The following is a 27,237-nucleotide window of genomic DNA, read 5'->3' on the forward strand; positions in this document are numbered from 1 at the left end:
CGAGCACCAGATGCGTAAAGGTGCCTAATAATCTAGATAGGTACCGAGGTGCCTTGAAATGATTGGGAGTTAGGTGCCTGCCTGCTTTTGAAAACCCCACTAGGCACCTAAATACTTTTACAAATCTGCAAAACTCAAAACTAAGAAAACTTTCACTTCATTTAAAATGTCCCATCAGTAAATAAAGTTGGAAAAAACGCTGACATTTTCCCATTATTTTGACAGGATAATGTTTTGGCTGAGAAAAGGTCAATTCGTCCCAGCTTAGTGGGTTCAAAGCTCAACCGATGAGCCCTGCAGAGGTCTGAGAGCCAAGGATCATGGCATCAGGATGGTCACTGCCAACACATGGAGACAAGTAGCAGCATGACAAATTAGCCCCATTGCGGAACATGGTGCAAATCAGGAAGCTTCTCCTAGAACACAATCCCTCCTGAAGTCCAGGCTCTATTCCTCCTCTGCATCCACCTTCCTCCCACGTAGCTTGCTGATCGCCCGCTTCATGTCCTCGTTCCTCAGGGTGTAGATGATGGGTTCAGCAACCAAGTGATGGCCGTGAAGAACACGGACACCACCTTGTCCTCGGAGAAGCTGGTGGATGGGCGGGAGTAGATGAAGATGCAGTGGCCCAGGAGGAGTGCCACCACCGTCAGGTGGGCGGCGCAGGTGGAGAGTGTGTAGCCTGATTTTATAGTTATTAATTTATTGAATAGGGTAATAGGTTTGCCAATTGTTCTAATTAAAGGATTATGAGGTTCGTGTCCTAAATCAGGCTTCAGGTAAGTTTATAAGGACACCGGGTACAACATAGGAAGAATTCTAGTGATAACCAGGATTTGTATATTTTATAAATTTATTAAAACAACACAAAATAATAAACAAATGATGACTATAGAGAAAAATAAAATGAATAATCAAATTGATAATAGATTAATACAAAGACTTATTTGATAGATAAATTTATGATATGCTTTATACTAGTATACTCACACCCTTCCTGGACTTGGTTGAAAGAGATGTCTAATTTCTTAAGTTGGAGTTGAGTGGAATAAGAGCTGCTTCAAAGTTAAGAGCTATAAGCTAAGACTAACATTACAACATTAAGAATACAAAATAAAGAATGAATCTTAACAGTAAATAAAGCTTCAAGCAGGGATAGGTGACAGTCGACTGCCCCGATGAGCTGCCTTTGATCTTATTTATACCCTTAAGAATATGAGTCCTTTATCCGGGCCCATACTTGGCCTTTCCACCTTCAAACTTTTGGGGTACATGTTGTCTATTGGCAACTAGATTTGTACGTATTATTGACGTATCCACTTCCTTCTTTTAGGTGGTCTTTTATCTCACCTTTGTTATTTCTAGCTTATTGTGGGTTTTGTGGTGTTTTTGGAAAGTTTCTTGGGTGTAACTGGGACAGCCCCTTCCCCTTTTTAATATCTCCTGACTTGTCTAGGGTAAAGGTTATAACCATATATGTCCTATCCTGTTCTATATTGATACTTATCTAGACTAAAGGTTGACGTGACCTGTCTAGGGTAAAGGTTATGACCATATATATCTTATCCTATTCTACATTTATCTAAGCCAAAGGTCATATACATATATATATGAACAGTAGCTGTCATCCAGGATGTGGCCTGGAAGGTACCTTGCATTACAGCTGGATAAAAACTAATTTAATCACACAATCATATCAAAATATATATGAAAAATATCTCTAATAATAAAGCAAGCAAGCAGGCTAGTTCTATAGGCTACAAATGCCTTGTGCTTCCCCTCGGAGAATTGATTCCTTACCAAGACCAGAATGACGCCATAGGAGACCAGCAGCACCACGAAGCAGACCACAGAGACGAGCCCCGAGTTGGAGATGATGAGCACCTAGATGATGTAGGTGTCGGCAGGCCAGCCTGGTGACTGGCGGCACGTCACCGAAGAAGTTGTCTATCTCCCGGGGCCAGCAGTATGGCAGCTTGATGGCCATGCCGGTCAGGGCTAAGGAGTGAACGGCCCCACCAAGCCACACAGCAGCAGCCAGCAGCAAGCAGACCTTGTGGTTCATGACGGTGAGGTAGTGCATGGGGTTGCAGATGGCCACATAATGGTCATAGGCCATGACAGTGAGCAGGAAGATCTCCGTGCAAGTGAAAAGGTGGAGGAAGAACATCTGTGCCACACAACCCCCGAAAGAGATGGTCTTCTATGCGGAGAGGAAGTTGGCCAGCATCTTGGGCACAGTGATGGAGGCGTGGCACACATTGATGAAGGAGAGGTTGCAGAGGAAGAAGTACATGGTGTGTGGAGGCACCGGTCATGGACAATGGTGACCATGATAAGGATGTTCCCAGCCAAGGTTAGCAGGTAGATGGGCAGGAAGACGATGAAGAGGATCAGCTGTGTCTCTGGGTTGGAGGAGCATCCCAACGGTATGAACTCAGTCACTGTGGTCTGATTCAGTGTCACCGCCTTTCCCATTTTTGTTCCTAGAGGGGAGAGGAAATTGTTATAGGAATTGGGTAGGATCCCCTTTAAATAGTTCAGGGCCTTCCATTGGGGCTGCCTTTCTTCCGTTGAAGAAGTCACCAGAACAGAGATAGTTAGCTAGACCTTGTAGGTTTGTATATAGTTAATAAACATGGTAATTCGATACCCAATGGTGTCTGTGTGGCATCTTCATATTCATGAAGTAGAGCTGGGTGAAAGTTTTTGGAGGAATAGTTTATTCACTGCAAAACACAGTTGAGGCAGGCAGAAGCTAGTCATGAATTTGGTTCAAATTCAGTGAATAGTTTCACATAAAAAGAAGGCAAGATATCAGAAAAAATAAAAATGTTTTACTTTGACTTTTTGAAGCAAAAGTTTTATGTTTCAAAACGATGTTTCATTTAAAGTTTAGCTCAATGTATTTAAACAAAGAATGAAAAAAATATAAAAAACACATCCAAAATGAAACAAAACAAAACATTCATTTCAGGTCGAACAAAATAGATTGTTCACCCTGAAATTAATTTTTCAGGTTTTTGTTTCAGTGGGAAAAACTGGTAAAATACCATTTTTAGTCAATCCACAATTAAAGTATTTTGGATTTTTCAAGTCAGTTATTCACTCAGCTGTAATAGAGAGCAAAGGTGCAATGGTTGTCTTGCCAGGCCTTCACTGCTGTTAATGCCCCTTAGTGCCAGGCACTACACAGACACACAGCGAGAGGTGGTACTTTCCCTGAAGAGCTCAGTCGAAAGAGGCAAGAAGTGGTGGTGCTGGGAAACTGAGGAATAGAGAAGGGAAGTAACTTGCCTGAGATCAGTAGCAGAATCAGGAATAGAATCCAGGTTTCCTGAGTCCTAGCCTTCTAAACACAAGAATCACACTGCTTCCCCATTTAAGGTTCCCCTCTGCAAGGGTTCTCTCCCATCCATATGAAAATGTAAAATACAACAGCAAAGTCCGATCTTTCCAATACACTGCAGTTTAATAAAATTACATCAAGGTGAATTTTTGGCTGATTTTTTATTGGTGAAAAATGCAGATTTGATCACACCAAAACATTTTGTGACTTTATGTTGATTTCACCAAATTGTTTGTTAAAAAAAGTTCTGAAAAAATCTAAATGACTTTTTATTTAAAAATATCCTTTAAGATATATTAAAAAGGTTGAAATGGAAATGCATCATCACTTGTCAAAACAAACATTTTGTTTGACCCCAATTTAATTTCTTTTCACTTTTTGATTCACTGAAAATTGTGTTGTTTTCTATGATTTTTTTTTACTTTATGAAATTGCAATCAATCAGAAAAAAAAATATTATCCACTCAGCACTAAATAAAACATACCTTATAATCAGGTGTTAAATTATTAGATTTTTATCAGTAAACGTTGGTAAATGTCTATTTCACTATACATACACAAACGAATGAAAAATATTTCCATTGAGGATAATTGAAATTTACAGCTAGGCAAAGTAAGAAAAATGCTGTTTGAGAACTTAGCACAGTTTCATTTAAGGATATTTACTCTGTATATTTTGACATGTGATGTTCACAATGCATTTTAATGGTTATAACGCTTTAACTTTTTGAATCTCGATGTCTACTGTACATAAATAATTGTCTGAACCCCCCAAAATTTCCTGCAACTGTGAAGATTTAAATGGAAAAAAAAATTAGAAAAAAATCACAAAAATAAACATCAATATTATCTATCACAATTATGAAAACTAAAAATAAAACTCTGCCAAAACAAAGACATGAGCTGGTAATTTAAGCTACCCACTCCATCTCATTTTTTTGAAGAACATTCTTGCGTTCGAGATCTTTGGGCCAGCTGTTGTAAATCAGGGTCACTCCTTCAGAGTTGAGGGAGCTGTGCTGATTTGTGCCAGCTGAGAACCTGGTCCAACAAGAAAAAGAAAAAGAAAAAGAAGAATCTAAGGATAACAGTTCTTTTTTCATCTTTTTTCATCTAATAAACCTCTAATGGTAAAGAACAGAGCCCGCACTGGTGTCAATTGTCTGTAGCTCCAGGGGAGTCGAAGGGGACACTCCCAGCTCGGGTAAGCTAGTGATAGCACCACTGGCGTTGGTGCAGCCAGCCCTGCAAGTGGGGTAAATATGCCACTGCTCTGTGGTGTCAAATTCAACTCGGTTTCTCTCCCACTATTATTGTACTGATGCTCTCCAAAATAGACACAGCTACATTACTCCAGTTGTTACACCGGTGTAATTCTATTTTGGTCAAACTGGGCCTAATTCTCATTTACATCAGAGCCTCTTTAGATTCATCTGCTATCCTAAAGTGACCTTCAAGAGGTTGTAAGTTACACTGAAACCCATGACACTTTATCCTGCTGGAGCCCTTGCAGAGTCCTCAGTGCAGACGAAAAATGATTTCAGTGCAGTTATGCTGGTGTAAAACTGGAGTCATGCAGTTGTCAGTCAGGTATGGAGATTAATGGAACAAAGCTATTGGGCCAGATCTTCAGCTGGTGTAAATCTAACATGAAACAGGAGTAACCTGGCAGAGAATGCACCCTGCTGCTCTTCTCCAAAGTAATAAAGAATGACTTACAGGGAGATGGCAACATGAGGAACTCCTGGCAAATTTTGTGTCTGGTGCAGTCCTGCACCAGAAATGGGGACACAGGCTGCTGCTTTCCAGGTCAAGGGGAAAGTTTTGCTGCTCTGCAGAGTTTTGTTGTTTTACTCGTCTGCCGCAATATCCTGGCTCAGAGTTCTGGTAGGATCGGCCTGCTGGGGGAGAAATGGATTAGACAGGCAGTTAGAAAGATGCATGCTGTGAATAGCAGATGAGAGCAAGAGAACATACCTTTCCTAGGCTAGAGAAAGAGCTCTGTGTAAACTCAAAAGCTGGTCTCTTTCACCAACAGCAATTGGCCCAATGAAAGATATGACCTCATCCACGTTGTGTCTCTAATGTTGTGGGGTCAAAACAGCTACAGCAACGCTGCAAACCGCTAGATAGATGGGTGTGCGGGGGGATAGATAGACAGACAGACATGGATGGTATCTCACCAGGGGAGCTGGGCCTGCCCACCTCTGACTGCTGGTTTCCGGGCTAAAGAAGTTCACCCTCTATTCATTTCACATGTTTCTTGCAGGGGGCCGGTCCCCATACTGGGGGAAGAGGAGGGAGGGCCTGTGTTTGAGAAGGAATCAGGAGATTTAGAGGCAGTGAGTGTTTGTACAGCACCTGGCATCACGGGACTCTGGTGCATGCCTAGTACTCCTGTGCCCAACTGCAGTACAAACAACCAGTAATGAGAATTAGAGGCAGACGAAGGGAGCCCCTGTATGTGCAAAGCTGCTGCAGCGCTGAATGGGTGAGGGGGGACGGGGATGACCAGTCACTAGATGGCAGGCGAGGATCATCAGTGGGGAATCTCACACAAGGATTCGCTTTGGTTTTGAAAGCTGGAATTTCCAAAGAGAGTTAGGCACCCAACTCCTATTGAATCAAGTGTCTGACTCCCTCAGGCTCCTTTGAAAGGGGCTTGGCATAAAGCCAAATCACCAGTGGGTGAGGCGAGCCGTAGGGTCTGACCCACAGCAGGTGTTCACTGGTACAGCCTCCATTGCGTTCACTGGATGGAAGCAGATGAGAAGCCCAATAGTCAGTGCCTCGTGCACCATTTCCAGGCCTAGCGTTAAATGTCCCAGGCTCTGTGGCTGACCGTACTCCCTTGGGAAGGGTGGTCCCATCGTCAGCGTACCAGCCTGGGGCTTGGGAAATCTGGATTCTATTTCCCCCCTTCTCCAGCGTCTCCCTGAGTGACCTTGGCTATGCCACTTACCTCCAGATTTGAACAGGTGTTTTAGCACCTCCAGAGGCAGACAGGGACTTGGGGGGGTGGAGGTTGAAAAGCAGAGGTGCCTGGCGCCCATTGAAATCAAAGGGACTGAGGCATTTCTGAAAATCCAATTCGGTTCCTAAATCCCTTTACAAACCTGCCCTCTGTGCCTTGGTTCCGCCTTCCTGTGCCCTTCCCTGCCTCAGGGGGCATTGCGAGGGTCGAGACGTTACAGATTTTGGGATGCTCAGAGAACGGGGCCGCGGAAGCACCGAAGGCCTTGTTGACACTCAAAGGCTGTAGTGCTTGAACTATTCCGGTGTAACTGAAACGTGACACAAGGCCCGTCATGTGCATGTCACCACAGCAGCATAGAGGGGCTTGTCCTGACACAGCTATCGCTGAATGGTGAGGAGAATAAACGGTACCAGCACAAGGCACCTTGCTGCCAGCAGAACCTGCACCACAGGCAGAAAGGTTCTGGAAGAACCAGCTGTTAAAAATTCACCCACAAAATCTGTGTGTGGAGCAGGGATGAAAGATGTGGCTGGGGAGCCTATCCCACAACATCAGCTTCAATCCACCACCACCACGTAGGCAGCACGGAGTTCCCACAGTTCCCACGTTCAGTCTCACCTCCCCTGTGGGGCAGAGAAGGGCTAGATCCCCCCTTTCGCTGCTGGGGAGATGAGGCCCAGGTGGCCAGATTTTTAAAGGTATTTAGGAACGGAGAGATTTTCAAATGCCCCTAGTGCCTAACTCCCACTGGCTGCAAAAGGAGTTAGACCCCATTAGGTGCCGAGCCGGATCTGTAAGTACCTTAATATCTTTAGCAATCTAGCCCATAGAGACTAAAGGCCAGACGGTGAAAAGGATTCAGGCAAAGGTTGTCCAAGGTATTAAAGATGCTGACTGGCACCTCGTGGGGTTTTCAGAAGCCCTGTCCACATAACTCCTATTGACTCCAATAGGAGTTAGGAACCTCATTTGCACAGGTGCTTTGAAAATCCCTCTCGTTTCTTATCTGCATCCTTGAACACATCAGTACCCTGGCAAATCGCACCCTGAGTGACTGACCCCAGGCCACAAAGAGTCAGTGGCAGAGGAAGGAACTGAATAGCTGTCTCCTGAATCCCAGAGTGTTACCCTATCCCTACAACAGAGCTTCCCATCACAGAGTGCAGGGTTCTAGGTGTGGTCTCCCCAGCGCTGCACCGTGAGGGACTCTTTGTGCTTTGAACCGGAAGGGGGAGGAGAAAGGACGATTCAAAGAAGCAGCCCTCAAGGCCCAGAGAACCTGCAGTTTTAAGACACAGCTCGCCCTCCTGCCATGACTCAGCTCCTTGGGGCGGGGAAAGGCGACATGATCTTGCTTTGGCTGGCAGTCCCGGTGGGGTATGCAAAACTCGGTGAGGGGAGACTTTCGCCACAGGGGGGATCTGAGCTACTGAGGGTCCCCGCTAAGCTTTGAGAGGAAACTGCCCAGCGTCCCGGGCCAGTGATGGAATTGTTCCCTGCAGCAATTGTGCAAATAGAGCTGGGGCGGAAGATGTGGAAGGGCAGCGAGCCGGGAAATAAAAGTGTCTTTGCGAGAGAGAGAGAGAAATTGTCTGGGGCTGGATAGAATGGTGGATTCTGCAGAAGGAAGACCCGATAGACTGACAGAGGGATAGGCAGAGAGATGAGCTCTTGAAGAAGGAAGGCTGGTTAGACAGATGAACGGATGGACAGGCTAGGTTCTGCAGAAGGACAGATGGATGGACAGGTGTTGGTTTGCATGGGATGGATGGATGGATAGATATAAACTGCACCTGGAAGGATAGATAGATAGGTAGGTAGGTGAGTGTGTGTCTGGGGGTGGATAGCTGCAGACACAGGAAAGCAGTATAACAACGAAGCCTTGTCTTTACAGGACGTGGTCAGGAGTCCGTGTTCCAGTCGCCTCCTGCCCTGACAATCGCAGCCGGACGCAGTGTCACGCTGAACTGTAATTTTTCCACCAGTGATAGTTTTCCGTATCTCTTCTGGTACCAGCAGCTCCCACGCCAGCCCCCCCTCCCAAGTGCTTATTCAGGTGAACAAATTCCAGCTTCGCAGGGAACCCGGGTGACTCTCCGCAGAATTACACATGGGGAATTACAGTGTCACGCCGGTGATCCAGGATGTAGCTCTCCAGGACAGCACTGGGTATCTCTGTGCACTGAGCCCCACAAGAAGGGAAGGCATCCTGGGACTCGACACAAAATGGGTAGGGGGGGTTCTGGCTCAATGATTGCACTCAACAGTCAGAGAGAAAAAAAACAGGGTGAAAGAGAGCGAGACAAACACAGAGAGGGGTGATGGAGACAGCCAGACACAGAGAAAGGATAGAAACAGCCAGCCAGAGAGGTGATGGAGACAGCCAGCCAGACCCAGAAGGATGATAGAGACTGGCAGATATCACAGATGAGCAGCTAACATGTTTTAGAAATACATCTTGTATCCTAGTGTGGACAGCCCCTAAGTGTGTGTGTGTGTGTGTGTGCACCATCTGAGTTGTGTGTGTGTGGTTTTCATGGGGGTGTGTTAATGTGTGTTGTATACATGTGTGGTATCTGTGTGTCTGTGTGTGTGAATGGCCTGTGTGAGTGGTGTCTGAGTATACTGTATTGTGTTTATCTGTGTGTGTATGTCTAGGAGTTAGTGTCCTGTCTAGAGGTGTTCTGTCTGTTTTGTGTGTGTAAATGTGCTGTCTGTGTTTGTGGTGTGGGGTCTGTGTGTGTGTGTTGTGTGTTCTCTCTGTGAGGGGAGTGTGTGTGTTGCACACTACATTTGTAACAAAAACACAATGCTAGCATGACACATCTACAGATCCCTTCTGTTGACTACTCAGTATAACAGCTCAGCGGGGGGATGGAGGGAAGGAGGGAGGGTTTCCCTTCTGGAACCACCTGCCTGGGACATTTTTATCCTCCAGCCACTGGTGCTGGGTGACGGGAGGGGAATCTTTCCCTCTGCCACAGGGAGAAAGTGGAGTTGTGCCTGCAGGATTGCACGTCCTGAGTGAAATCCCCACTGTGCACCGAGGACGGTTCTGGGCCTGGGCATGAGTTAGCCCCTGACAAGGAAGGATGAGTGTCTCTAGCCTATTTCAGTTCAATTCTGGCTCTGCCACAGACTCCCTGTGACACCCTGGGCCAGTCCTGGAAGCTGGGATTTTCAAAGGGACGGTGGAAAGTTCTGTAATATTTGTATGAACCTCTGCATGACTCAGTTTCCCTACTCAGTTTGTGTTGCAACCCATGAGGTGTGAAAGGGTTAATTTCTCCTGTGGGGGGAGGGGAGGCAAGCAGTGGGGTGCAGGTTTGGGTTGGTGTGAATAAAACTATCAAAGACTGTGACCATCTCTGAATGACATTGCCTGAGAGGGGCGACCGAGGACCAAGGAGCGGGCATTGACTTCTACTGCCTGGGAGCCCCAGGAAGAAGAAGATGTGAACACAGCAGGCAGGGAATGCGACGGGAGAGAAAGAGGCGAGGTGTGAGGCAAAGGATTGTGTGCGCAGGGCAGAGAGAGATGGACTCCAGGAGGCTTTGGCCCAGAAGGGCAGGGTGAGGCTGCTAACATGGACTTTGAGTGAAGTTTTGCTTCTCCCTTCTAACCTCAGAACGCTTCACTCCTGGATCCCAGCTGGCTAATACATGCTGACTTGTTTTGCCAAGGCTGCCCCTCTGGTGCCATGGCTCCCTGGAGGGGTGAAGCTTTTACCAGGGATCTAAACTCATCTGGACGTGCTACACAGACACTGTGGGAAACAGGGGCCCAGTCTCAGCGGAGTGGTGTATGGCTTGTCCTTGCAAAAGACTGGAGGCCCAGGGTTTAACACATGGAAGGAGGGCCTTAGAGAGAAATTGTACAGCGGGGAGGCTTCTCATGCCCTGTAAACAGGGAATATCACAGGATTTGAGTGCCCAGCCCCTGGAACAATCCTAGCCTTAGCGCCTATAAAGATAGCTGGATGGGGAGGGGTTATTTTTGCGACAAAATATCCTGAGCCCATCGAACACAGGAAATATCCAGAGGTGGCAGGCAGAGCGCTGTGTTAGCTGCATCAGCCTGGGTGAGGGAGTCAGATGTTTGCACCTTTTGAAGTGAACCAGTAAGTTTGATTGTTGGGCCAAAGGGGCTGGTTGGCAGGTGTCAGAAGGAGAAAGAGAGCGAGAGAGACAGTGTCAGACCGATAGACACGTACAGAGAGAGACAGGGAAAGCAAGCAAGAGGTGCGGGTGTGGAGAGAGAGAGGTTTGACCTGACGATTGTGGGAGAAGGTGGATGACGTTTTTGCCCGACCACAGTTCTGCTTTTCATCCTGGTGAGTGGGATTTTCAAGCTGTTTGTCTCTTTCCAGTCTGGATTTGAATGTTGAGTTTCCCAGGCAGTGATGGGTTCTTCCTCTCTCACCTTCTGCATCTCTTACCGCAGCGGCTCAAAGATGGACCCTGGCCCAGGTTTTCCAGCTCCCTCAGATCACGTATGTGGAAGGAGAAAGGATCTTGATCTCATGCAGCCAAAATGCCACCTCCCACAACTCAATGTCTTGGTACAAACAGCTCCCAGAAGGCCTTGGGGTGCTGAATTTTCTAGGGACTGGGTGTGACGGCTCCTCCACCGCTGGAGAATTCACCATGGCTGTAGACAAGTCCTCCCGCTCCACCAGCCTCACCCGAGACGGTGTGAGCGATGCTGGCATCTACTACTGCGCAGTGAGAGACACAGCGAGGGGAACCCAGCTGCCAGCTGTGCAGAAACCCTGCTCAGGGGCTTCCTGCCAACTCCACTCACGGTACGGCTGCGTTCCCCGGCCAAGCTGCACTTATTGACAGCAGCTGGGGATCTGCCCCATTGACTCCACGCAGGCTACGGACCAATTTATACCAGCGGGGATCTGACACAGACTCCATCGGTGCTACACTGATTTACACCAGCTAAGGAGTTAACAGCTGGAGGCCCAGGATCTTTTGGTGTGGGAAGAATTTGACAAGGTCTTTTTGGCTGGAATTTTCAGAGGAGCCTAAGGAAGTGAGGCACCCAATTCAATAGGATAGGAGTACCTAACTCCCTTAAACTCCTTTGGCACTGTGTTACCAACCAAAACCTCTAGAGGGCGCTCAGTGCCCTGATTAAAACACCGCTTCCCGCACAAACTCCCTTTAGCAGTTTAAGCTGTAAAATCCCCCTCTTCAGGGTTTAGAGCCATCTCCGGTGGATGGGCTAGGAACGCTTCCTCTCCTGGCAGCTCATCCCATGACTGCTCCCTGCAGGGTTTCCTCACACCTTCCTCTAATGCAGGTGGCCCATTATCCCCATCTACTAACTGGAAAACAGCTGATGCAAAGTGCTGGTTAATTGCTCCCTTCTCTCAGGTCTCAGACTGGGAGAGGGGAGTTGCTCAAGGGCTAAACTCCCCAAGGCCAGGCCGGAAAGCAACATAAATGCTCTTGCAGCTGGAGATCATGGATGATTCTGGAGTCACTGCGGTGGCTGTGTCAATGCTATGCAGGTCTTGTGTGCAATGGTTGCACTATCATTAAGCGGGAGCATCTCCTCCAAGTCAGAATAATGAACAGATCTCAGCCTCTTTGGGTATGTAGGATCTGCTTCAATGTCTGCAGGTGGAGCAAACTGGGGAGATAGAGCTAAAGACTTCCGACGCACAGTGACTGTGTGACTCTTGGCTAAGGCACCGAGTGTGAGGTTCTGGGGTAGCCTTCTAGTCTATTTCCTCCCCTGCGCTCTGTCTCTTTGACTCTCTCACTCTCCCCATTTCTATCTCCCATTCTCTCTCTCTTTCTCCAAATCTATGTAGCAGCTTGGGTAGACTGGAGCTCTGAGTGGGTACAGAACATTCTCAGTCTTAGATGCTTGACCGGTTGGTACTGTAGAAGAAATCACAGTCTTCACTTCTGTTTGGGTGGGCAAGGAAAAGACCTTTATTACCAAGGTAATTACCTGGGGCGACAGCTTCAGCTGAATTGAGCCCCCGATCTGCGTTGCGTGGGGGTTTTTATACAGATTTAGTCCCAAGTCATTGTTATACAGCAAAATGCATTAAGCATGCGTACTACAAAGACGAAATAACTGAGTTTGCACAAACAGTGATATGTATACAAGGAACTTTCCGTATATGGTTACAAAGGAAGGCTTGCGCATAGCTTATTGTTAAAATGGAAAAATACAACTTCAGTTAAAAGAAAGTGACAGTAGGGCAGTTTACTTATCTTATTTCTTAGTTTCTGAGAAAACTTTAGCCCACGCCTTGCTGACCATGCTTATTGGTCAGCGCATTCCTAACTGCCTCTCAGCTTTCAGCTACATGCTTAAGCTGTCTTTGTGACAAACTTTATGCTTCCACGGTACTTACTCACATGCTCCAGGTCAAACTGATCACCAGATTTGGGAGTCAGTAAGAAATTTTCCACCCGGTTAGATTTGTAGGGACCTTGGGGTTTTTTCCACCTTCTTCTGCAGCATGGCGGGGTTGTGTCACCTGCTGGGATCAGCCAAGTATATCTCACTGTGTCAGGCATTGGTGATGCCTGGGCCTCTCCTGTTCTCTGCCTGAGTCACAACTGTTAGTCTTCGGACGTCTGAAGAAGTGCTTTGGTTTAAGTGAAATGGTTGGCCTCAGCGTGGGGTATATTTAATGGCCTGTGATGTACAGGAGGTCAGACTAGATTATCTAATAGACCCTTCGGGCCTTAAACTCTATGAAATTCTCCCTCTCTCTCTCTCCACACAAAGAGGAGAATTTTGCAATATCATACTGAAATATTTTGGAGGTTTCTTTCGGTCTTGCACTCTCTCTGGAAAGATACTTAGGAGTCAGCTAAATTCATGTTCCAATTCATGAAAATTTGCTTTCCTTTTATTAATTTTTCTTTGGCTCTCTGATACCACGATGATGGATGACCTATAAGAATAGAAGATGAATAGAAAAGAAGAAAGGAAAATAGAATTGAGCAGAATTGACCAAATATGAGTCCTGATTCTCCACTTATTTCCACCAAACGTATGCGGGTTAGAAAGGTTTACCCTTTGAGAGTAAAACTTGTGGGGTACAAAGGAATAAACAAATCATGATTTATTGAGATTGCTAATCAGGCTGCATTCTCTCTATACCTCCAGGAATGATCCCGTCTCGCATGGAAATGGAGAATCGCACTGTGGTTCCAGAATTCATTCTCTTAGGGATCCCCAACACCAAAGGCCAGAAGACCATCCTCTTCATCAGTTTCTTAGCTTTCTACCTCTGCAACCTCCTGGGCAACCTGCTCATTTTTTCAGCCATCCTCGCTGACTCCTGCCTGCACACCCCCATGTACTTCTTCCTCTGCAATCTCTCCGTGGTGGACCTTGGATTCACCTCCATCAGCACCCCTAAATTGCTGGTCAGTCTCTGGGCCAAGAGTAGAACCATCTTGCTGGGAGGGTGCATGTCCCAGGTCTTCTTCTACCAGTTCCTAGGCTGCACTGAGGGCCTGCTCTGCACCGTCATGGACTTTGACAGGTACGTGACCATCTGCCACATGCTATGCTACCTGATCATCATGAGCTGGAGGGTGTGCGCCATCCTGGCTGCTGGCACCTGGGTCACCAGCTCCTTTCACGCCACCATTCTCACCAGCCTGATCTTCACCCTGCCCTACTGCGGTCCCAATGTGGTGGACTATTTCTTCTGTGATGTCTTCCCCATGGTCTCCTGCGCGGACACGTACGTCATCGAGACCGTGAGCTTCACCAATATTGGCATGGTGCCCATGACCTGCTTCCTCCTCATCCTCATGTCCTATGTCAGGATTGCTGCCTCCATGGTGAGAATGCCCAGTGCTGAGCACCGTCGGAAAGCGGTTTCCACTTGTGCATCGCACCTGACAGTGGTATGCTTCTTCTCCGGGCCCCGTGCCCTCCTCTACACCCAGCCATCCCTGAGCAATGTGCTGGCTCCCCCCACTCAGATCTTTTGTAACATGGTCACCCTGATGCTGAATCCAGTCATCTACACGCTGAGGAATAAGGAAGTCAAGGCAGCATTCAGGAAAATGAAAGGTGACTAATCCCAGTCCTGCAAAAATTGCTAGCTGAAACGGAATGTCTTCCGATAGAGGTGGTCAGGAAGTCAACGGATTTATGCCAGGACTAGGTTAGAATTAAGAAGGAGGCCAGTGGAGTTACTCCAGGGTTAAAGTTAGATTAATAGATTATAGGGCCAAAAGGGACCACTGTGATCATCTGGGTCAGACCAATGGTCCATCTAGCCCAGTATCCGGTCTTCCAACAGTGTCCCCTAGAACATGTCTTTTAGAAAAACATCAGTCTTGATATTAAAATTGTCCTCGATGGAGATGAAGTGAAGTTTACCTATAAATAAAAAATAAATAAATAAAATAAAATAAAAAAAGGCACCCGAGGCAGATTCTGTGAGCCATGTTGCTTGTCCTTTTCCCTGCAGGACAGTCCACACTATCACAAAATCCCAGCATTAAAAACAGCCCTGACTGAGGGAGGAGCGCCCCTCCTGAGTTGCCTGCACCACCCCCTGCACTGCAACTCCCCTTTGCACTGCCAGGGCTCAGCCTGAATTTTCTCTGCTGTTTCTTTGCCGTTCTCCAGGAAACCAATTTCCAAAGAGCCACAAACCCACAACAGGGCGACTGAGCAAAGAGAACTTGGAAAGGAAGAGAGGTGCACAGCTGTGGACATTGACTCTAAAAGCAGCTGTAACTTCTGATGGACAATGGGAAAGCTCCATTGACCTCCAGGCCCTGGGCAGTGGATGGCTGCAGAGGGAGAAGAAGGGAGAAGAGGTTGCTACAGCGTTTAGTAACTGAGAACTGTATCAACTCAACACACCTACATTTAAAGAGCCCATAGGAATTATTTGCAAAGCATTATCTTGTGGCTAGGACAAAGGAGTGGGACACAGGAGATCTAGGTTCAAGTACATGTTCTATGGAAGATTCCCTATTTGACCTTGAGTAACTCACTATATTGCTTTGTGCCTCAGTTTCCCCATCTGTTAAACGGGGATCATTAAATCCTTTGTCTCTCCCATCCATTAAATGTGTATCCATTTCATACAGTGACAGTCTCTTACTATGTGTCTGCGCAGCACCCAGCAGAAAGGGGCCCACATCTGAGTTCCAGTCTGTAGGTCTGACCATAATACCAATGATAAGAATCAGAAGCAACCCAGGGTGGGTGCAGGAGGTGTCACGTGGGTGCAGATTTCTGCCAGGGTTTTCTGGCCAGGCCCCGTCCCTGTCCAGTGACTCCTGGAGCAGGCTGCAAGCTGCGACCCCGAGGAGACGGAGAAGCAAACACTTTGCTGTGGGAGCTGCAGGGAGGGGCAGCTGAGAGCAGAGCGTGTGTGTGTCTTTGAACCCTGCCCTCTGGCCACCAACAGCAGGTCCCAGCCGCCTCTGATCAGAACAGTGAGAATACAAGTAAAAAGAGTAAAATGCAGCTCGGCCCTGCTGTTCGTGGCAACGACACATGGAACTCAGCTGGTGTCAGCCAAGAGTAACCTGGGAGGTGCTACCCAGCACAGTGATAAGGGACCCCTTGGGCATTCATTAGAACACCTGCATTTTAATTAACCCCAAAGGCGACTGCACGTCATGGTATGTTACGACTGAGCTAGGATAATCTGTCTACAGAGACTAATTATAACTTCTGCCTTCTGCCACTTCATTCCGGCTCCCAGATAAGATGCCCACCACAGGAACAGCAAGAAATGACAGCGATGAAAAGAATTGCAAAGGGTCTTACTGACACTGCTCTGCTATGGCAGCAGCAAACGGATCCATGAGCTCAGTGCTGACAAACCCCTAACACAGCCCTGCTTCCCTGGCTCTGTCACACCCTCTGTGTGTGGGTCTATGGACTGGTTTAGGTTACAGAGCATGCCAGCGATGTAGCTAACCACTGCTAAGCCTTTAGCATCGAGGCACAGTAGAGGTGCAAGACGAGCCTTACCTGGCCAGTGAAGGGGCAACTTTTATAAGTTAAATGAACCTTAATTCTCTAAAGATCCTTTCCACACGAACACTGGTTGTGCAAAGGGCTGGGTAAGAGAACATGTCTGGGACCCAGAGAGACGCAGAGCGATGTTCATCCCAGTGGAAGGAGAAGGGATGGTGTTGGGGTAATGCTCAGACTGGAATCCTGGACCTCTGGGTCACATTCCCGGCCCTTCCACACACTCATTTTGTGCCCTCAGACAATTCAATCAGTCTGAGATTTTCAAGAAAGCCAATAGGAGTTAGGAGCCCAATGCCCACTGCACTAGAATGAGTTTTGGGAGCCTGGCTCCTTTGAAAATCTCACCCTCAATTTCTCTGTGACTCAGTTCCCCCTTGTAAAATGGGCTGGTAACCCTTCCTCTGTTTGTGAACTCTGAAAGGCAGGGACTGCCTCATGGTGTGTCTGAGCATCACCCAGAACACTAGGGCCATGATCTTCCTGGAGTTGCTAGGGACCACAATACTGCCAGTCTTTACTGCATTGCAAAAAGTGATGCCAAGTGGTGGACAGGACATACGCTGTCCATCTGCACAGCGCTTACTTTCACCCTCACAGATAATCACACAACTGCATGACTACATCCATGTGCACAAAGGGACAGAAGGGGGCACAGGAGCAGCGGCTAATACAAACCAAGGAGAAAGCTCTGTTGGCGACAGAGACCACTAGCTGAACACCAGGCCCAGTTCACTCCTATTTCACACTCCTGGGTGGAATTCACTGGCTTGTGTTACACGGCGGGAGAGACTAGATGATAATTAACATCCCATGTCCCCTCATCAGTTATGGGTTAGATTCTCAGCTGGTGTAAATCTACATAGCTCCTTTGAGTCCAATGGAGTTAGTCCTGATTTATACCACCAGGGTGAGTGACAGAGGGGAATCAGCCCTTTTGCACCCAATGGAGTTACTCAGGATTCAGATCATGCCGAGTGAGAGGAGAATATGCAGCCTGGCGGAAATGAGGATCCAGCCCTTTCAGGTTAATAGTGCTACCTTTATTTATGCCAGCTGAGCAGCTGGTCCTGGGGGGTCTGTGAGTGTCCTCTAAAATGATGCAACATCTCAGTTAATTGGTGACTCTGCTGAGGACTCAGACCAGGAGCCTGGAGGGGATTCAGAGACCGGGTCCCAAAGGGATCTTGGGTGATTTAAAGACCATGGACAGCCTAAAGGCTGTGGGAAGCTGTGAAAAAGCTCTGGGGCTCTGCAGCAGCCTGTGGCAATGGCTGTGCACATCCCTGGCTACCTTCGGAGACGATGAGGTCTGCAGCCTGGATAACAAAAGCACAGACCGGGCACCTCTGCTGTGTGATTTGCTGTTTTGGGTAAGAAATCTGGACACTTCTACACAGGGGTCATGGCCAGGGGGAAGAGGAAAATTCCATTCAGCTGGATTGTCCTCTCCCAATGCAGCCAGTGTAAGACTCGTGGTCTGGTGAAGATTTTCTCTCTGTCCCTCAGTCTTTTCCTGTCTTGAAATCTGTCAGTCTGCACCTCACTCAAGGACAATGTCACCCAAATATTTTCTTTAGAGAAAAATCTGTCCATCCATCTGTCCCTGCTCTCTGCTGTGCCTGTCTGCCTGTCTCTCTCTTGTGCATGTGTATCATTTATCTCCCTCTCTCCGGTAATCTCTGTGTGGCTATGTACACACCACAGTTTAGCTCAGTATAAGTTACATTGTTCAGGGGGTTGAATAAGCCTGCGTACGTTACACCGACTTAAGCGCTGGCGTGGAGAACTCTGGGTCAACGGGAGAGCTTCTCCCACTGACATAGCCACTGCTGCTTATGGGGGCTGGAGTATTTAAGTTGACGGTAGAGCTCTGTCCCATCAGCTTAGCCTTTCTGTACTAGCCGTGCTATAGAGACACTGCTGTAAGCTGTGTAGTGTAGCCAGCATGTGATAAACCCAACACGGCCCCTTCTCCCTTTCAAGAGAACCTCTCATGCATGGGGAAAGCTCCCTTAGAAAATGCAAATAGACACTTCATTATTGTACTTCTAACCTCACCTTAAATTTTTACAGAATGATATTATGATAATTATTGATATTCACAGAACGCAGCCTGCTGATCATGGCTGAGCAGATGACAAGCTGTCGCTATTCCTCTTTTTTCCTTTTCCCTGTCTCTCTTACCCGCATATAAACCACCAAACAATTCATATCATTAACAAAGCTGGGACAATTCTTCACCAGATTTATTTGTTCATATGTTGCATCCGCACCCTCTCCTTTAACACAAACACAGAGCAGCACCTACACTGATAAAAATGAATCCCGGCCAAAACAAACTACTACACTGCACACACAATAATCCCTGTGCAGAGAGGATGAGTGAAAGAACAAACCACATATGAAAAACGTTGGTCACATCCCCTAATCCACCACTGGAAGAATCTAAGATGCTAGTGGTGATAAAGATGGGTAAGAGCCTGCCTAGAATAGAGTTGAAGAAATTAGAAGAGGATAGGAGAGAAGAGAAGAAACTGGAATAGAGTAGAATAGAATAGGACATCCCCTTTGTCTGTTTGTTTGTCTTTGGATTGTAAGATCTTGAAGGCAGACATTTTCTCTTTCTGCATTCTGCACTGCATAGTGAGGACCTGATCCCAACAGCCATGAAAGTGATGTCAATATAAACTACTATGAATGAAAGGCAGTAATGTGGTGACATGCAGTAAAGCGGCAGCAGTGGAAGGAAGGGTGAGCATAGAAGGTATAAAAAGGATGTTATGTTTTTTTGTTTCACTAACTCATTGGCATTATCTCTCTCCCCTACCCCAGGAATGAGTCCACTGTGGGGTTGGTCAACCGCACTGTGGTGACTCATTTCATCCTCTTAGGAATTCCCAACACTGATGGCCTTCAGACCATCCTCTTCGTTGTCTTCTTAGCTTTCTACCTCTGCACCCTGCTGGGCAACCTGCTCATCTTATCAGCCATCCTCGCTGACTCCTGCCTGCACACCCCCATGTACGTCTTCCTAGTATGATCTATAAGAACTGAATAGATAGAAGATGGTTTAATGGAAAAGAAGAAAGGACAATTAAATTGAGTAGCATCAAATAGAATTGATGAAATATTAGAGTCCTGATTCTCCACTCACTTTCAGCAAATTTATGATGCTTAGAAAGGTTTACCCTTGTAGATTAAGTTGTGGTGTGCTACGGAATAAACAAACCATAATTTATTGAGATTACTAATCTGTCTAATTACTAATCTATTTACTAATCTAATTACTAGTAATTACTAATCTAATTACTAGTTACTAATCTAATTACTAATCTGACGGTGGTGACGCTGTTCTTTGGGCCTTATGCCCTGATCTATATGCAGCCACAGCTGAGCCAAGTGATGATGACCGCTGTGCAGCTCTTGGGCGATGTGGTAGCGCCCATGCTGAATCCGGTCATCTACGCACTGAGGAACAAGGAGGTGAAAGGGGCTGTGAGGAAACTGAGAGGGGGTCAGACGACTGCACGTTGATGTGCTGCATCTGCAGAAGTAGCATGTGAGTGAGCACTGAAATATGTCTGCAAATTCATCTGCATGGCTCTTCAACGGCTTATGTGAGAGTCTGTCTCTCTCCTTCCCCATACAGTCCCAGCTGTCTATCTGGGGCTCTACAAATTATAAAAGTGCTCCTAAAAGCGTCCAGCTGTCTTGGACATGATTTAAGTCTGACATGTTCAAAGCTCCCTAAGGAATAGGCACACTCAGTCTGCATTAAAATTAATAGGAGTTGGAGATCCACGTCTCGTAGCTGACTTTGAAAGTCTCAGCTTCATTGCACAAATCTACAGAAGCCAGGGCAGCATCTTCTGCAAACTCAAGAAAGGGAAGAAAAAAATTCTCTTCATCATCCAGCACAAACCACATGTCGGCAGGAAGCTGTGCTAGAGAGCTGCCTCACGCTCCTGGGAGAACAGCTGGTTTCCAGCATGTCCTGAAGATCAATGGATTTGTGGTAAAATTTTCAAAACCACCTCAATGATTTAGGAACCTAAATCCCATTTTCATAGAATCATAGAAGAACACAGTTGGAAGGGACCTCAGGAGGTCGTCTAGTCCAGCCCCTTGCTCAAAAGTGATGGAGGCATTTAAAAGTCTTAGGTACGTCTTCACTGACCCGCTCAATCGATGTGGAAGTCGACTTGTGAAAACGACCCCTTCAAGTACTGCGGTGCAGTGAAGACGCCGTGCACAAACAGAAGTTAAGAAGTTGACAGGTGTTACGCAATCTACTCTGTGTAGCTTGTGTAACTCCTGGTGACTGACGCCGAATTTTAAGGTAAGTGTAGACCAGGCTGAAATCTTACTGAAAGTCCCTGGGATTGAGGCTCCTGAGGACCAGATTTCAAAGGCATTTTATCACCTAAAATGGTTTTGAAGAGCACATTGAGTGAGTCAGCCACCAACCTCCCATTTACTTGCAATGGGAGTTGAGTACCTGATCTATTTAAAAGCCTTAGTAAATTCCATTAGGCACATAAACCCCTTTGTAAATCTAGACGTTTGGCCAGAGGATATTTAGACACCTAGCAGGATTTTCAGGAGCACGCAGGCACCTAGCCCCAATTGAAATCAACCAGAGTTAGATGTCTGGGGCCAGCTTTTTAAAAGGGGGACAGACAGCCATTTCCTGCAATATTCTGGATAAACCTTATTGCATGAGCTTTAAAAACCTTGGAGGCCCATTGTATTAAAAATGCAGCTGTGTGTGTGTTATTGTGAAGACCCCAGTCAGCAAGGAGAGAGATGTGGGTTTCCACTCAAGAAAGGCAACGGACAGAGAGCTGGAATCTGGGAGTGTTGGCCCTTGCTGGACCATTAAGGGAAAATGCAGGTGCAGTTGTCCTGAACTGTAACAAAAATCGGGGCCTAAACACCAGGATCCATTTGAAAATCCCACTATGTGCCTATCTGCACCTTTGAAAATCTGGCCGTTGGGAGCCTACGTCCCACTGAATGTCAGTGAGAACTGGGCTCCTTAATGGCTTTTGGAAATAAAACTCACTCTCCTAAGTCACTTGGGTGGTTTTGTACATTTTACCCTCTACTCAGACAGAGCTAGAAAGATAAAGAAAAAAGGAAGAAAAAAGCTAACAGACAGTTTAATGGAGGTGAGAACTCTACACTTACCACATGCACTGTGTTGTGGGCTTGTGCTACGTATGAATTGTGTCTTCTGCATCCGTTTCACTTGAATTTTGAGCAACATTCAATGTGTCTGAAACCAAAACCTGGGACTCAAATGAGGATTTTTTCCTGTTTCCACCCTCAGCTGTTTTATTGGAACGTGTGTCTAAGTTGCTTCTTCTTGGTGTGCAAATTAAAAATAAAGCTGGAAACCAGTGTGTGGAGAGGACTGGACCCATTTATGAGACTGGCAAATAAAAAGTGAAATTTAACAAAACAATAAAAACATGAAAGGAAAAAAAAGTTGATCTTCGAGGCAGGGGTTTCCAAAGGGCCCAAGGAAGTTAAAAGTTCATGGGAATTAGACACCTAGCTCCCTTTAGGCCTGTTTGAAATTCCCAGCCTAAAGTGGAGGTGTGATATTATGTTCATTTTTTTTTCCAGAGGGTGAGTTTAACAGATATATACCACTTAAGTCCTAAAATATTTATTATATTTGCACACTTAGCCCAAAAAACTGATCACCACAAGACATTGAGATCAACAGCTTAGTAGATTTCAGAAAAGGATCAGACATTTATATGAATCATGAACATTGTGAGCTGTATAAAACCCTCTCATTGTCATCATCATCGTCATCGTCAAGGACTAGTTGTACATTTTCCTTTGAAGCTTTTCTTTGATGGAAAATTGGGTTTTCAAGGGACCTGCACGGGGTAAACATCACCCTCTAGATGGGAAAGGGAGCTTCTGCAACTGAAAACCTGCTTACAACAACACACAATCAGCTGGGCACTAAGGAAAGTAATTCTACTGGGCCAGAAATGTATAGAAATCTCACTGCATGTAGCGATGGCCACTTTGACATCACTTGGCGATCTGAACCACTGACTCCAGTGGAGCTACGGCTGGTTCACTCCAGTTGGGGAATCTGGTCCATGGACTCCAGTGCAGGTAGAGCAGATTCACATCAGTCAGGGATATGTCCTATTTAACGCCATGTAGATCTCTAACAATGCCTAGAGCTCTGGCTCCATGGTGGTAAGAACTGTGCAGGGTCAGTCCTTGCCTAAGGAGCTGATGCTCTAAATCACCAAAGGAGGCATCATTATCCCCATTTTACAGATGGGAAACTAAGGCGCACACACATCAAATGACACAGGGAGTCTACGGCGGAGCTGGGAACTGAGACGGGCTGTCTGGAATCCCACTCCGGCGCCCTCACCACAGATCCAGCCTCCCGTGTGAAATATTGAGCATGTTCTTTTGTAGCACTGATGGGCCTGTCCAGGATCCCTGTCAAGGTTCATAGCCCCATTGTGCTGAGTGTGGCACTAGACAGACAGACAGAGTGTGCTCCAAAGACGGGACGTGCTGATGGGAGACAAGACGTGTTCGTGTGGCATAGCAGGGGACGGGGTGGGGGTTTACAAAAATAAGACATGGGGTGACATACGTAATTTTCTTTGTATGAGCTGAAGAGCGTGGACAGTTCCAAGGGGTGGGAGAAGGGCATGGGCGAACCAATGGGCTGATGCACTTTGGCCGTTGCTATGTCCCTAAAGAACGTCAAACATGCTGGATTCTTCCCTGGGATCCCTTCTTATAGGATCCTGAAATTCTGTTTTTCCTTTTCCTTTTTGCCTTAGAACATTAGAGCCACAGTCACGGCCCAGGACCCCATTGTGCCATGGGCTGTACAAATACAGAACAAAGACACAGCTCCTGCCCCACAATGCTAATCCCATGCCCCTCCCCCCCAGCGGTCAGAATGGCTTTTCTATGGCCCCTGTGACTGCAGCCCCACCTCCAACCAAGCCTGAATGGATTTAGCCTTGCCACCCTGGGTTTGTGCAGTCAGAAAATAACCCTCATGGAGAAATGAATGCCAAGTGACTTGCCCAAGGTCATACAGTGAGTCTGTGGCAGAGATGGAAAAAGAACCCAGGAGTCCTGACCCCCCACTCCACCCTGCTCTTACCACATGAAAGAGAAATGCAATCCAGGAGTCACGCATGCCAAGCTCTGCTTCTCTAGCCATAAGAGTATTGGAACAAATGCCCCCAGAAGGAGGAATAGAACCCAGGAGTTCACGCGTTCGACCCCTACGCTCCTCCCAGAGCCACGGATAGAACTAGGAGTCCTGAGAACCATCTCCAAGTCAGCCAGTTCTCAGGCAGCTCCTGCTGAAGGCAGGATAAATCACAGCTCAGGCCTGGGCAGTTTCCTGCCCCCCTGTCTCATCAGGGTGTCTCATCTCCTTGTTCCTCAGTGTCTATCTGAGGGGGTTGAGGGGTGGGGTCTGTTTCTATGACTCATTTGTTTACATTTCTCCTTCAGCTCTGACGTAGCTTTTCTCTCTGCAGAGTCTTATAACCTTGCACCTTGTTTCTGCCATTCCTCCTCTTCACTGCCCCCGCCCGGCCCCTTGTGTATTTCTCTCCCTCAAGGTCGCTCACAGCTGCACCAATATTCAGCTGTTGACTTTTGCTGGGTTTTTAAGCACATGATGATGATGCCTCCAGGGGACATTATTAGAAGCGTGGCTTGGGCAAAGTGAAGAAGACCCATGTATTTCTTTAGTGAGGAGAGCCCGGGGGGCCTTGCTTGAATGGGGCACTCCTGCAGATTGCAACTGGGGCTGGCAAAGACCAGTACACGGAAGTGCCTTGCTTTCATTTAATGCACCAATTCTGACAGAGCACTGCTCTGGCTGGTATCTCAGGCCTGGCCTTTCCCCACATGCAGCCCCCCCGCCAGTCAGTCTGAGCCCAGTGCTCTGCTAGAGGATGCTGCTTTGCAGAGCATGGAGCGGGCGACCCACTCGGATGTGCTTGGAGTCAGTGCTAATCCCAATGTCCCAGGAAAGTTCTCGGGGGCACTGTGCTGGAGGGAAGAGGGTGGGGGGCTCGGTAGATAGCCCTGTTCTCTCTGGGTATGTCTACACAGGGATCAAAAACCTGCAGCTGACCTGTGCCAGCCGGGGCTGTGTGGCAAGTCTTTTATCCCTGTGTAGATGTACTCTCTGAGTCAGGGTGCAGGGCATCAATGCAGTGCTTGGGTCATCAGTCATGGCCATTGGCAAGGTCATGGCACATTTTGATCAAAACAGAGGTTTGAACCTTCATTTCCTGGCTAAATTCTAACACAGACACTTCTTTACATTGTAGGTACAGAGACAGCTCTAATGTAAGGCAGGTCATATCCCCAGCTGGCAAAACTCACCAAAGCACCATTGCAGTTAATGCCCCAAGGTCTTTTTACACTGTGCAAATTTACAATGGATGAGTCTACGAAGTTTTGCCTCTGGGCCTCTGCTTATAAGCTGTTCAGGTCTCTCGGGAGTGAGTCCCACAAGCTCTTAGGAACTAGACATGGGCAAATCACCTTCCTGCAGCATCGCTCCTTTAATGCCAGCAACGCTCAAAGCCAGCTACACACAGCTCAGCTGCAGAGAGCAACCTGGCTGAGTCTAGTTCTGTCAGGTCATGCGCAGAGTGAGAGGTGAGATGACTCTAACACACTTGTGTCCTTGGCATCTAGATAGATCGATAGACAGATAATGACCGAAGAATCCTGGAGCTGGATGACCGGATTCATCACCTGTTGGGGAAAAATCTCTGGGTCTTCTCCTATTGGGTGTATAACCTCTGCTTGAGGTATGATGGCTGTTGGTTTAGTGTTTGCTCATGTAACTCAGTGGGATATGACGGTATGAAATGTCATATCTCTGGATTTATTGGCAAGCTGATGGGACAAGTCCGCTCTTTCTCAATGGCAGCGTGTTGTGGTGTATTCCAGACAGCTGTCCTGCCTGGGACAAGTGTTTGACACCTTGCTGAAGGACCACCACTGACAGCCATCAAGACTAGTCTTTGGGGTCATTGATTTTTATGGTCTCTGAATGATTTCCTTCCCCCTTCCAGGGAAAATGATCCGATAGCAGATAGATCATCACAGTTTGAACCCACGTCACAGAGACAGGGGCCTGGTGAACAGGGCGTTTTTGCTCTGTGCAGGGAGGGGCTGAGTGTAAGGGGACTGTTGGCCCCTTACTGAAACTTAGTGGGTCGTCTTAGTGGGCCATCTCTCAGTACCAAAGGACCGGGGAAGGGAGGGTGGGAAATCAGGGCCCTGAGATGGACAGCCCCAGGGCCAGAGCAGAACGGCCAATGTTCCAGATCATCCTGATTGACAGGGCGGGCAGGCCAATGTGGGGGGACTGTCCTCTGTGTGCGCTGGAGCTGCCTGCAGAGAGCGGGGCCAAGCGGAGAACAAAGCAGCACCTGAGACACGGGAGCCTGCGGCTGGGAGGTCAGAGAAGAAGCCCAGGGAGCTGAGCTGAGCAGACCCACAGCAGCAGAACCAGAGGGGCCCAGGTGCAGCCCAGAGAGCCAAGCTGAGCTGAGCCACGTTGAAGCAGGGCAGGGCTGGAGCTGGGAATGGAGCCATCTGGAGCCAGGTGTGGTGAGCATCTGGAGAAGCGAGGGGGATCCTGGGCACAACTGAGAATTGAAGCCAGTTCTCCTGAGTCTCAGGCCACTGCTGCCATGAGATAAATGCCAGTGGAGAGAAAAATTATAGGGCCTGGCATTGTCAAAAGGGGCTGAAGGGAGCAGATGAAATTCCAGGGGATCGGGGCACCCAAATCCTTTCAGCCCCTTTGAAAATCCCACCCATAAGAGAGGGGAAGTTTGATCAGCTTTATTTTTGAAAAAAACAATTTTACAAAGGACAAATCTCTGCCCTACTGCTTTCCTGCATGTGGGAAAACCCTCAGTGCAGAATACAGGCAAAGAGCTCAGGAGGGGATGGATGCAGGCTGACAATCTGATGGAACAGAGACTTCCAAGTACGTGGGTGTGTTGAGTTCAGGTAAATTCCCACACCTTGTGGAAAAGCACTGAAATGCTCTGTGATGTTCTCATTGGCTGCAGAAATTCAAGGAGTCCATTAGGCCACATTCATCCTCAGTCTAAATCCATGGGCTTTAGTCATCATGGCTGGCTAACGGGCCATCAGGTCCCTAAGTCGCTTTTGAAAATGGGAGCCTTTTAGGGGTAGATTTGTAAAGGTCGTTAGGTACCTAAAAATGCAGATGGGCACCTCAGTGGGGTTTTCAAAAGAACTTAGACACTTAATTCTCCTTTAACTTAATGGGATTTGGGAGCTCAACCTTACGTAGGCACTTTTGAAAATCTCACTCGGCACCTAGGAGTCTTCAAACACTGACCTGGCTTTTAACAATGACCCTAAGGCCAGGTCTACACTGCAGTACAAGCCTCGGTTTTGAATTTAGGCTCAAGCATAATCCTTCATCCATCTGCACACAAGTGTTGGGAAACCAGGACTTGGACTCCGGGCCCCAGAACCCCATGAGGTGGAGAGTCCAAATCTGAGTGAATCCAGGAACCAGAGTTCAAGCCCTATTGCTTGGAAGTCAAGATACAACCCCCCACTGGATTTGTAGTCTGGGAGTCCGGCAAAAGTATCCCACAATCCCAAGAGCCAATTTCTTTTGTCCGCTGAACAGTTCAGTTTGGTTGACCACTCAAGTTTTCCCACATGCACCATGAGCATAGGGCTACAGTGACCCCGTTTTGGAAGGGCGCTAGGAAGTCTGGGATATGGGAGGTTGACTTCAGGCACAGATAATGCATGGTAGATGCTGAAGCCACAGTTTGGGACCAGGGTTCGACAAACTAAACCTGGAGCTGCAAA

The 27,237-nt window shown here is 47.4% G+C and overlaps 1 pseudogene; it reads right to left on the reverse strand.

Annotated features, from left to right (window-relative positions):
- Positions 1–447: 447 nt before the first annotated feature.
- LOC137142154 (olfactory receptor 4E1-like) lies at positions 448–2,478 on the reverse strand (annotated as a pseudogene).
- Between the last annotated feature and the right edge of the window lie 24,759 nt (positions 2,479–27,237).

The sequence above is a fragment of the Emydura macquarii genome, unplaced genomic scaffold (genome assembly GCF_026122565.2).
Source record: "Emydura macquarii macquarii isolate MOO-44397 ecotype Brisbane River unplaced genomic scaffold, CSIRO-AGI_Emac_v2 contig_3184, whole genome shotgun sequence".
NCBI classification, from domain to species: domain Eukaryota; kingdom Metazoa; phylum Chordata; order Testudines; family Chelidae; genus Emydura; species Emydura macquarii.